General features: G+C 35.5%; 1 pseudogene; it reads left to right on the plus strand.

Moving 5' to 3' along the window:
• Positions 1-547: 547 nt before the first annotated feature.
• Positions 548-1664, plus strand: LOC122107292 (annotated as a pseudogene).
• The last annotated feature ends 11720 nt before the right edge of the window (positions 1665-13384 follow it).

Consider the following 13384-nt stretch of genomic DNA (forward strand, 5'->3'; position numbering starts at 1 on the left):
AGCTCAAGTGGCAGAGTGCTAGCCTTGAGCAAAATAGCTCAGGTACAGTGCCCAGGCCCTGAATTTAAGTTCCCACACAACCACCACCAACATCACCAATAAAAATTCTGCCAGATAAAACAAGGGAGGGGGTAACAATGTTAGACCAGAATTGTACTCAGGATATGGAAACAAGAGGTTTTTCTTTGTTGTTGTTGTATTTAATGTACTATGTGAAGCTATTTTTGTTCTTTCATTCTTTTTTCCCCCCTATGGCTTATCACCTGTTGTATTTTATTTGGGTAACCTGGGTACATTTTTCTGAATTAGGGTAAGGAGGGGAAACAGCAAAATGGTGAGACAAAGGACAAAGGATGAACCAAGGCAACAGCAATAGTCACAAGACAATATGTTAGAAATGAATTTTACAGGGGAAAACGGCTTCAGAGCGGCGTTTCTGCGGCTGCGGTGGACAGCGAAACTGCTGCGGTTCCTGAGCCAGAGGAAAACAAGATATTTTCCTGAGTTTATATCCTCCCTTGATTGTCTTTTCTTGAAGTATTATAAATCAGGATGTCTGCACAGTCAGTGGAAGAAGATTCACTACTTATCATTACAACTCCAGGTGAAGAGGAAAAAATTCTGAGAGTGAAGTTAGAGGAAGATCCTGATGGTGAAGAGCGATCCAGTATTGCCTGGAACCATCTGCCTGACCCATAGGTTTTCCGGCAGCGATTCAGGCAGTTTGGATACCAGGATTCACCAGGCCCCCGGGAGGCTGTGAGTTAGCTCCGCGAACTTTGCCATCTATGGCTCAGGCCAGAGACCCACACAAAGGAACAGATTTTGGAGCTGGTTGTGCTGGAGCAGTTCGTTGCCATCCTACCCAAGGAGTTGCAGACTTGCGTTCAAGAGCATCATCCAGAGAATGGAGGGGAAGCAGTGACAGTGCTTGGAGGAACTGGATGACCCTGGACAGCCGGTTTCTCTCCGTCGTTGGAAACAGGAAGTACTAGTGGAAGACATGGTATCTCAAGAAGCAGCTCAGGAATTACCCAGTTCTGAGCTTGACGCTGTGGAGAACCAGCTCAAGTGGGCATCCTGGGAACTCCAGTCCCTAAGGCACTGTGAGGATGATGCCAGGACTGAAAATGGAGCACTAGCTTCAAAGCAGGAGATTGCTTCAACAGGAGAATCTCATGGAGTTCCTGGTGCTCTTAATATAAGTGTTCCTCAAATTTTTAAATATGGAGAAGCCTGCTTCCCCAAGGGCAGATTTGAAAGAAAGAGAAATCCCTCTCGAAAGAAACAACATATTTGTGATGAATGTGGAAAACACTTCGGTCAAGGCTCGGCCTTTATTCTTCATCAGAGAATTCACAGTGGGGAGAAGCCCTATGGATGTGTTGAATGTGGGAAAGCCTTCAGCAGAAGTTCCATCCTTGTGTAACACCAAAGAGTCCATACTGGAGAAAACCTTACAAATGTCTTGAATGTGGGAAAGCCTATAGCCAGAATTCTGGGCTTATTAATCATCAGAGAATTCATACTGGGGAGAAACCTTATGAATGTGTTCAATGTGGGAAATCCTATAGTCAAAGCTCAAATCTTTTGAGACACCAGAGAAGACACAATGCAGGGAAACTTGTGAATGTTGTGAAAGTTTAAGAAATTACAAAAAAAAATCAGCACTCAGGTCTTTTTCTTCAGATATGAAGACAAAATTAAAATGTGAAATTATACAGAATAGTTTTTTTCCCTGTTGACTGTCAGAAAAGTTCACTGGGAAATATAAAAGAAATCTTTGCTCACCATTAATATTTTATCTGGAAAGAAATGGTGTTTGTTATGCCTGCCTAGAAACTGAAAATTTAAATTTAATTCAGGTGTTAATGCCTAAATTTTACATGTGATGTATTTTCTATTTTTTTCCTCCAAACAATGAACTACCTGATTCTTTGTCCCTTAAAACTTTTCTAGACAGATACTTTGTTTATGTTTTGATCATTGAAATGCTTTGTGTAAGTATACATTCCCTTCTACTTTTAAAAGTCAGAATAGGGACTATAAAGTCTGAGAACCATCATCATCCACTTAAAAGTATCTTATAAAAAACTGACCTCTTTCCTTTTACATCATTTGAATATATATTTGAGAAAATAGAAAATAAAGGATGGATAATAGCCTCAAAGAAAATGAGCCTTAAGATCTCAGAGAAATGATGTGGTAGCACTTCCTTCATAAGGGAAGGGAGGACATCCACATTGGGAAGATACCCAGATACTTGGATCTAAGCAGTCAAGTGTGTCAGTTTTTCTTAAGTACAGTTATCTTTCTGCAGGAAAAAGAATAAAAACAAAACTCATTCGTTAGGACACATCTTATTAATGAAGGTAAATGGTTTTCCCCATGTTTTATTAAAGAGTAGACAGTCTAAACAATAGCTATAAAAGTATGAAGAGAACACTAAGGAGAAATTTGTAGCATATGGTATAAGGTAATCTGTCTTGGCTTTTAGAGAAAGATTCACAGATGTAATTCATTGTTATTTTGACTTTATCTTTGTTAAGTACAGAAAAAAATGCCTGACAAGAGGACAAACAAGTATCAGGTTTGCTATTTTCCTTTAGTACAAAAGGGTTGACAACAGGCTAGAACAGCCATGTGTTTATTAGTAAACATTTTCTACTGAGAAGGCAATGTGCTAGGTATTGTAATCCTACCCTAAGTAGGTAGGTGTTTCTTTCACCGTAAGTCCTAGGAGGGTTAGTATGAAGCCTTTTTATGTATTTAGCCTCTTTCCCTATCAGCATTCGCAGGGGAAGTTACCTCTGAGATTCCCAGAGCAGTAGTTCTTTTAGCAGGGTGTTGTGTTTGGAAAAAGAGAAGGACTGGGCTCAGACCTAGCTAGCTCTCCAGGAGTCTTCTTCAGAGGTGAGTACAAGATAATTCTGTGTCACAGTTTGGAGGAGGAATTTTTTCAAAACATGTACTCAGTTTCTAGAAGATTAGATCATACTTACATGTTAAGTTGAATGGACTACTTTAAAAATAAACAACTAGGCTATTAACTAGTTTATTAACAGAATTGGTTGAACTATTTTTGATTTTCATTCTTAACACATTTTTTTAAAAAATGTATTAAAGTAATACATTGTAATAGTAGGATTATATACTCCTTGGCTGAGAATTCTGAGTACTGTGGTTCTACTGTTGGGTGGAAAATTCTGGAAGTTAAAACATTGAATATAAGAAAAGGCTTTTAAAATGATGGTCATCATTGTATGTGAGGTGATCCAGGCAACTATAGATAGTGCATAGTTCTGGAGTTTTGGTTTATATCTGGTTCTTGGATCAAATTTTAAAATGTAAGATGAGATTTGTATGAGAAAAGTAATAAATTCAAGGCCAGCTGGTGAGAACTTAGGCAGAATGGAGCTTGTTTATAGATTTTTCTGATTACAATTATAAGAAATGTGCTTTATAGACTTAAGATTTATTGAAGTATAAATATGTAATAATGATATAATGTATTTTAAGTTATACCAGAAAGTGTAAGGACTTTTGTTTGAGTCTTTCTCTGTGCTGGGAGGAAACAAGTCAATTTCCAATAAAGCTATAAACTCCTCTGCTCTAAGAAAAAAAATGAATTTTACAACTTGGGGCTAGGGATGGTTGGGGGAGAGAGAAAGTGGGAGAAAACAAGTGAGGAGGTAACAATGTTCGAGAAGAAATGTATTCATACACCTTACTATGTAACTGTAACCTTTCAGTACATCACCTAGACAATAAAATTAAATTCTCAAAAGGAATTGTACTCATTTCCTTACTTATGTAACTGTAACCCCTCTATACATCACCTTTACAATTAAAAAAAAAAATCAGCCAGAGCCAGAGGAAACTGCCAAAGTGGCTGATACCATTACCCTATAGAGAATTTACCACTGCCCCCCTCTTTTTGTTTTTTCTATCACAGGGTCAACCCCAACTAGAAAAAAAGAGTTTTCAGTTTTAGATAGTGCTGAGAGCTTTATCATCATTATAGTTTGGAAGCTTTTTTATTTTATCAGTGAGACAAAAGTATGAGAAAGCAAGAGTGTCACTTTCTGGGAGTGAAATTCTCAGGCATAAAATCAGTTCGCCAAAGAAGCTGTCTAGAACGTCTTTCTACCAAGGTAGAATACAAGATTTTGGAAGAGGGTCCCCTCTGGTGCCTGAGCTTCATGATCTTGGTCTTGAATCCTCCAAATGTATGAGAAATAAATTTATGTTGCTTTTAAGCCCCTTTTGACTATGGTCCATTTTTTAATGGCAATTCCAATCAAATGACACAATTGAAAATCTATTTACTAGATTGTATCGTATAACTCATTTTAATTTAACACCTAAATTATAGAGAAAGGGACATGCATGAATATTGAAGGTACTTTTGGTTTTATAACACTAGATTCTCCTAATTCACAGTTAGCAAAAAACTAAACTAGATGCAAACCATAAATCAGATCCTTAATCATGTAATGCTTCCAAACAGGGCTGGAAACGCCTGAAAATAAATAAATAATTTAAAAACCCAAGAACAAAGAAAAATATTAAAGGAATGGATGAACAAAGGCTCTAGGCAGGGAGATCCTAGAAAACATGCTGCCTTAAAGAAAATACTATCACTTATCATTTGTATACACAAAACGATTTTTCTGAGCAGAACTCTTCAAAGAAAATTAAACCAAGAATTAGAATGATTGATAAAGGTATGGAGCATTTTTAAAGTTTGGAAATACTAACATGATTGATTGTAGCTTGAATTTTCCCTTACAGCGAGACTTGATATTTTATGCAACTTTAATATAGTTTTCATCAACCAGAATTTGGTATATCATAGAGGAAATTCAAATACAAGGCACTCAACACACATAATTCAAAAACATTCTCCAAATGACACAAATTTGCCATAAATTCCTAATCATTAAACCTGATTGATGAGTACATTGGAATGAATTGCAGTATTATGTGCATATTTTTAACTTTCTCATCACTAACAAAATAACAAAGATAGAAAAATGACTCTTCCTTTGAGAATACCCACATTCTGTTAGAAGGTACCTCTCTCTTTCTGCCTGTCTTCTTGCTTACTCAATAAAATTCTGCCATGTTTTCTTACCAAAAAGCAAAAAAAAATATATATATATATATATGTATGTGTGTGTGTGTACAAAAAGTTCTCATCATTATCAGTTGCAGTGAATTCACTATTCTGATTTCCCAATCTTTGTTATTATACATATGGATTACAGATCCCTAGTTTTTTCTGTCTAAATATACTACTGTCCTTAAGTTCATCGATGTCTTCTCACAATTTGAATTTTTGTCTCTAATGGTTGTGCAACATGCAGATATTCCTTCCATATATTCTTTTTAAGTATACCCATGAATGAAGCAATTGTACACAAGAGAATTGTGTGAGAAATCATTATGAAATGAATTGTTGCATATTCAAATACACAGTAGCAGTAGATGAGATATGAGAGTCTTGCGATCATAACTTGTTTTGTCATTAACAGGGTACTTGTCACATGACTGCACTTCCTATTATGAATTAGAATGTTAAAATGGATATAACATGGTAAAAGCAATTGTCATTATGGTAAATTATTTCCTTTATCTTCTAATGACTAGCAGAATATCAAAAGGCTGAATTGTCTAAGTAACTTCACTCTTGCAGAGATTAAGTTAAGGAAAGCTGAATTTGTGGCACTTATCTTTTGTATTAGGCAGAGTAATAATCCTATAAAGGTATCTCAACTCCCTTCTCAATGAGATTTTTTGTCATGCAACTACAGTGACTATAAAAGCACAGATTTTTATAATTTATTTATAATTCACAAGTATATAGTTCATATATTTTCAGTATACAATATGCTGTTTTGATATATGTGCATAGAATGATTAAATCACGTTAACTCATTCATTAATTAGCACAGTTTGTTCTTGTTTTTTTGGTGGTGAAAATGCTTCAAGTCTATTCTGCTAGAAATGATCATAGAAATAATTTATTTTATTTATAATAGTCACAATGACATACAAAGCACAAATCTTCATATGACCCATTTAATTAAAATACTCTTAAGGTCTTTTCATTACAACTGGAAACCAAAATTTTTACATTGAAGACAATAAAATAGCTAAATTCCTTCATCAGACAGAAGATCTACCCAGGCTACCTTATATGCCTCTGTCTGATTACAACCTCTTCTTATCCTATTTTCATTTTGGCCCAGCTACAATGACTTCTTAATTATTTTAGTGCCTTCTGGGCCACAGATTTTCTTAGATTGACAGTGGCCGGTAACATAGATCAGGATGCTCTGTGCTACTCGGCCCTGATTTGAGCCTACAAAAATACTTGGAAATTAAGATTAGTGTACATGAAAGATTATTACCTATACATGAAAACATTGTACAAATAATACCATAGTAATAACATGTAGTATTTTAATATACAAATTATTAATGTAGATTTGTTACTTTAGCATAGTCAATAGGCCAAATGATCAGGCTTGAACTACGTTATCTAAGATCATACATTGTTGTGAGCATAATTTTAAAATCTGAATTATAAGACATAGCACATGTTTCTGAAATTATAATTTATATTTTTCCTGAAAATTAAAAATATAAAAGAATAAAAACAGTGTGGGTAGTTATAGTATTCCATACATCTTGCAGATAGCAGGTTTAAACTTAAATTTCATTGGGTTTATTTTATGACAACTTACGGTAAGACTGACAAAACTTGCACTTAAAATATTCCACAAAAACTGTAGAAGACAATTTGAAATAGCCAAGATTAAAATTTCATTGGCTTTTTACTTTCATTAATAGATTTTAATTTTTAAAGCAAATATAGATTCACATGAAATTGAACAATAAGTACAGAGTGTCTGGGCACTAGTGGCTCACACCTGAATCCTAGCTACTCAGAAGGCTGAGATCTGCGGATGGCAGTTCGAAGCCAGGAAAGTCCTTGAGACTCATATTTCCACTTAATCAAAGAAAAAGCCAGAAGTGGCACTGTGGTTCAAGTGGTAGGGTGCTAGCATTGAATCAAAGGAGCTCAGGAACAATGCCTGAACCCAGAGTTCAAGACCCAGGACCTGCAAAAACAAAAACAAAAACAAACAAAGTACACTCTCATTTTTCCTGCCTACAGTTTCCTTTGTTATTAACATTTTGCCTTTGTGAGGGACTTGTGTTAAGACTGATTAGCCAATAAGGAAAACTTCTTATAAGCAAAGTCATTGTGTATCATTGAGTTCGTTCTTGTAAATGTTCTGAATTATGGTAAATGTGTAATCACATTTTTCTTCAGTACAGATAAGGAATAATTTCCCTGCTTAGAGGATATTCTGTGCTTCTCCATTTCATCCTTCCTGTTCTCATCCACAACCTCTGGTCTTTCCCTTTATCTACAATCTCTTGTCTTTCCATTGAGGTAAGAAAATTCAAAAGGATATCATTATATTCAAGTAATATTTCAAGTGACACACACAGAGAACTGAAAAGGAAATCTGGTCTTATTCACCATCAAATATTTTTCATTAACGAATGAAAGAATAAAAGTTATATACAATAAATACACTTCAAAGAATTTTTTTAAAAAAGCTTGGAAGATGAGATACAAAACAAAAGGACAAGATGCTTTAGATTAGGTAATCAAGAAAACTTCTCCGAAGATGTGAGGATATGAGTTTTGAGATAAATCTAAATGATAACAGCAAGCATACTCCAGAAGCTTTTCAGACCATTCATGTCAGAAAAAAGAAAACAAATACAAAGGCTATGATGCAGAAAGAATGTAGCTCTCTGAGTGCCAATTTTTTTTTGGGGGGGGGGGCGGGGGAAGACAAAGAAATATTTATCACCACAGTTGTAAGCACTCATAGTACACAGATATGGAATATACTACTACTATTTTCTCTCTCTCTCTCTCTCTCTCACTCACTCACTCACACACACACACACACACACACACACACACACACAAACCTTGACTTTCCAGACTAAAATAATTGAGCCTATGGCTAGGGCCTCACACACCTGGAACATCTTCAAACTAAGAGTAAGCAAAGCTGTCAAAGGTTACCACTGGCATATCATAAAAGTAGAAGTAGGAATAGAAACACACTAACCAAAGGAAGGACAATTTGACTACCAAAAATAATTATCAAGTGAATTAGAAATATCCAAAACTATCAAATGCAGGAATTTGTAAATGATATTTGAAGAAATGAATAATTTTGAATGATTCTAGGAAATAAGTTTGTTATTTTGAAAGCTAATAAATTGTGCACGAAAATTAGCATTCTAAATAAAAGTTATATATATATATATATATATATATATATAATCTAGAACAATATAAATCTTGGAAAACTAGGGAGCAGTAGATAGGAATATAGACAGGAGACAGAACATGCTAGATCTTATAAGACACAGTGAGTGTTGTTTCCTAGTAGATTAAAAATGAAATGTTTTGAAATAGTAAATGATATAGCTAGGGAGAAAACATTACTAGTACTAATAATTAAAATGAGAAAAAAGGAAAAGATAATCATTATCTGAAGAAGAAAATCTCTGTCACTGGAAATTTAGATTTGATGATAAAATGATGATGAAAGCCCATTTCTGACTTTATATTTTATATTTGAGAAGAAACATATGCTTGGTTGTGTGATTTATACAAGATCTTAGATAAGGGTATAAACTATGCTAATAATTAAGGCTTGACATCACTAGGTAAATATGTATACATTAATTAGTAGGTTTGCAAGACAGAATATGGTTTTAAAGCATAGATTCTACATAGATAAGAATGAAATAAAACATGAGTTGAAAGTTATCAATGGGTTATAGTTCTTTGTAGAATTCTAGAGATGGAGTAAGAATAAAATGGAGATGAAAAGTACAGTAGAATATTGAGCAGTTTTAAATGTTTTGTTTGCTTTTTAGAAAGTATTTCCTTCTTTATGTAATTACTTATACAATATTTATTAAATTATAGCTTTAAAGTTATATTCTCATACAGCTTTTAAACTAACCTGTCTCAGTATAAATTCATTGTAATTTTAATGATGGCTTTGATCATCTTTGAACTTTGAGACTTGTTCTTTCTTCTCCATAGGCAACTTATTTTTAAAACCTAGGTATTTAAATGATCTAACAATTTATCTCTACTTTTTTCACCTTTTTACTCCAAGAAAATGTCGCCTTGTACTTAATAATATGAACTGAGATAGCGGAGTTTTGAATGTCTTTTCAAGCCTATCAATAGAATCATAATATAGCAAGCAATAATATCTCCGAACTGCATCTCCTCACCAGATATTAGATATAATGACTGATAGTTAAAATGTCTAGGATGATAACAGGCACATGGTTAGTTCTCACTGCTTTGATTTGAACATGCTGTGCAACCTAAACAAGTCAAACTTAATAGGAAGTAAGTATATGGGTTAATAGGAGCATGTTTTTAGAAGGCATTTCCTGAAAACTGTTTAGTTGCTAACAAGATGTACAAATCAGATAACCAAGCCTGCCTCTACTTAGTTTTGTCTGCTTCCTGGCTCCAGATGAAACTAACTTCTCTGCCAAGCACTCTTTCCACTGCTTTCTGCCCTAGGTGACTCAGCCAAGGAGCAGCCCTGGGCACAGAGCTGGGGCTTGTACCATTTGGATTCTGAACCTCTAGATCTGTAAGTTAATTTTCTTCATAGGATGCCTCTGCCAGATACTGCATTACAGTGACAAAGAGCCAGCTATAATAGATGTTTCCATTTTCATTATTATCATTCCATGCCCAGAGCTACCATGCCACTATCAACTGTTACTTGTTTATTTCTTTCTGCTTTGATCCTTTTCTGCCCATTATGTCGTCAGCAACGATAATATTCTTTTGAAAATGTACATTTGAATAACATTACTGCCTTAATAGAAAATTCCCAGTGTTTTCTTTTTGTACTAGGATTGGATTAAAACAACAACAAAAAAAACTCCCATGTTCCATGACATAAATTTAATGTAGTCCTTGCCAAGCTTTCCAACTTCAATGCCTGTTCCTCATCATATTCTTACTTAAAGAAAAATTTGATTTCCTAAATCATTCCAGGTTCCTTCCCTGTGATGCTCCAAATGGTGACACATGTCCAATAACTCTTTTTGGAGTCCCAATCCAAGCAACAGTTAGTTGTTTCCTTTCAAAATTCCAGTTAAATGTTTCTTTAGAAAACTCTATTCCAATCGCAGTCTCTCAATCTGAAAAATCTCTACCAGTTAATCTTACAAAAATTCACTTTTCTCTCTCCTATCACACTTTCATTGTCTATTTAGCTCTTTATTATATGTCCATTGTCTATCCAACATCACTCCATGAAAGTAGGCTCGGACTGGGAAGGTGGCTCAGTGGTAGAGCGCTTGCCTTGCAAGCAAGAGGCCCTGGGTTTGATTCCTCAGCACCACATAAGCAGAAAAAAGCGGAAGTGGCGCTGTGGCTCAAGTGGTAGAGTGCTAGCCTTGAGCTGAAGAGCTGAGGGACAGGGCCCAGGCCCAGAGTTCAGGCCCCACGATCAAACCGACACCCCCCCCCCAAAAAAAAAAAAAAAGAAAGTAGGCTCCATGAATGTTCATCTGTTGATACCAAGTGGAGAAAATTACAAATAGGCATATCCAATCAAATACTAATTAAATGAATAAATGAAATTGACTTAAATAACTAACTGAAAAAGTGTAGGTTTTGATTAAGCATTAGTAAAAAGGAGAAAGGCTTTATATTTTTAAAACTTTAGTAAAGTATTGCTAACTAAACTTTTATTGAAGCCTTTTTCTCTGTTAGGCAAATACATAGGTTAATGTAAGCTCTTCCCAACAAATCTGTGAAAATAAGCATGATTATTGTACAACCGGGTAGATTCTATATTGCTTTGCTTTAGGAGCTGTCATTTTTGCTTCTGTTTCCTGCTTGCTTGCCTTAGTAGCAAAGTCTTAAGCCCACCAGTGCTACCACCGCTGTCCTCCAATTGAGGACCACCACAAAGTAGTTCCACTATGAGCAGCCTATTGAAAATTATTACATATGGTATTTACCATAAAGAACAAATGAATTTAAAGGTCATATAACCATAACCAATGAAAATGTGCCAAACCAGCCTTGTATAGCCCATTTATGTAACTAGGTAACCTACCCCTATAAAAACTCATCCTGCCCTGAGCTCAGGCCATTCTCCTACTTTCCCAATGGTAGAAAGCAGTTGCTGGGTGGCTCAAATAAAGTTCCTTTAACTCATTGCCTTGGAGTTGCTTTTGTATTTTGGATACAATAATTTTATCCATTTCTTCCTACAGAAGAAATTAACCACTTTGTCTCTTTTTTCTTCTAAAGCTGACAGAGAAAGTTTATTTGAAAGTAAAAAGATACTAAAAGCAAATCTCTGTAAAAACAGAGAGGCCCCAAAAGATGTGTCCATTGGAGTTCTTTAGAAGGGTGGTTTTTATTTTATCTTTTCTATTCTTTTCTTTTCTTTAAATTTTATTATTTGCCAGTCCTGGGCCTTGAACTCACAACCTGGGCACAGTTCTTTGTGCTCAAGGCTAGCATTCTACCACTTGAGCTACCGTGGAGATAAGAGTGTCACAGACGTTTATGCCCTGGCTGTCTTGTAACCACCATCCTCAGCTCTAAACCTCCTGAGTAGCTAGAATTACAGGCATGGAGTACCCACACAGGAGGGTGGATTTTATAGTATGAGGTTCCTTCCATATGTTCTACCTGGAGCACTGTGCTAATTGTGTAATGGCTTGTGAAGGTGGCACTTTGATTCTTCTTATTGGTTGAGAAGGCACCCAGAGTATTATGAGAAGAAGAAACATTTGAGCAGGAGCCAGCACTATGGAAACAAGCCACATGTTATCTGCCATATTTTTTGTCAGCTGGTATTTATTCCTACCTACGTAAAAGTTCTTTCCTTTCTTTCCTTCTTTTCCCCTCTGGAATGGAAACCTTATCTGTTGTCAGTGAACAAGAACAACAACCACTTCAGGCTCCTTAGTGCTGAGTGACCAGCCTGGGGTATGGCAGTCTAGGATCCCCTGGGAAGGGACTTTTAGGTAAGCAGGACATGGTTTGTTCACTGTTGCAGTGGACCAAGGTAAAACTTTGGAGGAGAGTTTATATGTAGTTCCTTTTTATAATGACCATTTGTAGTTTAATGGATTCTAAGCTAGAAGAAAGAAACAAGCAGCTTGAGAATGTAGAGGCCAAAGACTAGCAGAAAAGTTATCTAAGTCATAGGCTATCCCCAACAAGACTTCTTACTACTAAGAGATTACAGGCTACCTAGGAAGAAATAATAACACCCTTTCTGACTCTGCATCCATTGCCATTTCAAAGCCTAACAGAAGTGGTATAAGTTGGATAGCCCTTATATTTTTAAGAAGCTGTGTAGGCCCATATGTGGGAAGAGTCATCTGGGCTTTTCCTGTCACTATAAACATAGCAGATGAGAGAAAGGCAAGATTGTAAATTCTCATCCAATTGGAGAGTCCACAGGCATGGGCATGGGGTAACCTTGCTTATTTCTTATTTCTTCTGACCTCTCAGTTTTAGTTACTTTTGGAAGAGCAAGCTCAAGTGATTCTATTTGAAATCTGACACCATTCCCTATCTGTAATTCTTTCTCCCTAAGATAAGCTTTGTCCAAGTATGTCTCTTCTTGTTGCTGGGATGAGATGATGTCCCAATGGGTCTGATCAGACACTGGAAAGGAATGACTGGCAGTCTGTACGGATAAGACCCTTTTATGCCATATAAATCAACCAATTTGTAAACTGTCTCTACATTTTTGTGATTTCAAAATCTGCCTACCATACCACAGTATGACTTCAATGTAGAATTGAGACTTTTTATTCAAAATCGCTCATTTCTCTGAGAAACTGAAGCAAAAAAGATAAAAACACTTCGCCAAAAGCCATGTGGTTAACAAAGGGAAGACAGGCATGTGGATTTCCAATTCAAAGTGGATTTATCTCTTTCATGTTGAAATACAACAGCAGTTAAAACAATAGTCAATCATTTTAGAAAATCTTAATAACTTATCTTGTTCAAGCAGGAGGTCTCCAAACAATTTACACTATTGTTAAAGATTTTTGACTTCCTTGGAGGGATTATGCCTCTTCAGCTTTATGTTTTAAAAAGGTGTTATATTAGGCTTTGTGATTTGACACTTTTGAAGTACAAATATAATAATATCCAAACATAGTGTAAAAAATATGCATCTTCATTAATTATTATTCTTTGTGCACAAATTTTCTTCACCAGATTACTTTATCATGTATAAAATATATTAACTGTATATTT

Source organism: Dipodomys spectabilis, unplaced genomic scaffold (assembly GCF_019054845.1).
Source record: "Dipodomys spectabilis isolate Male_0828 unplaced genomic scaffold, ASM1905484v1 ptg000002l, whole genome shotgun sequence".
In the NCBI taxonomy this organism is placed as follows: domain Eukaryota; kingdom Metazoa; phylum Chordata; class Mammalia; order Rodentia; family Heteromyidae; genus Dipodomys; species Dipodomys spectabilis.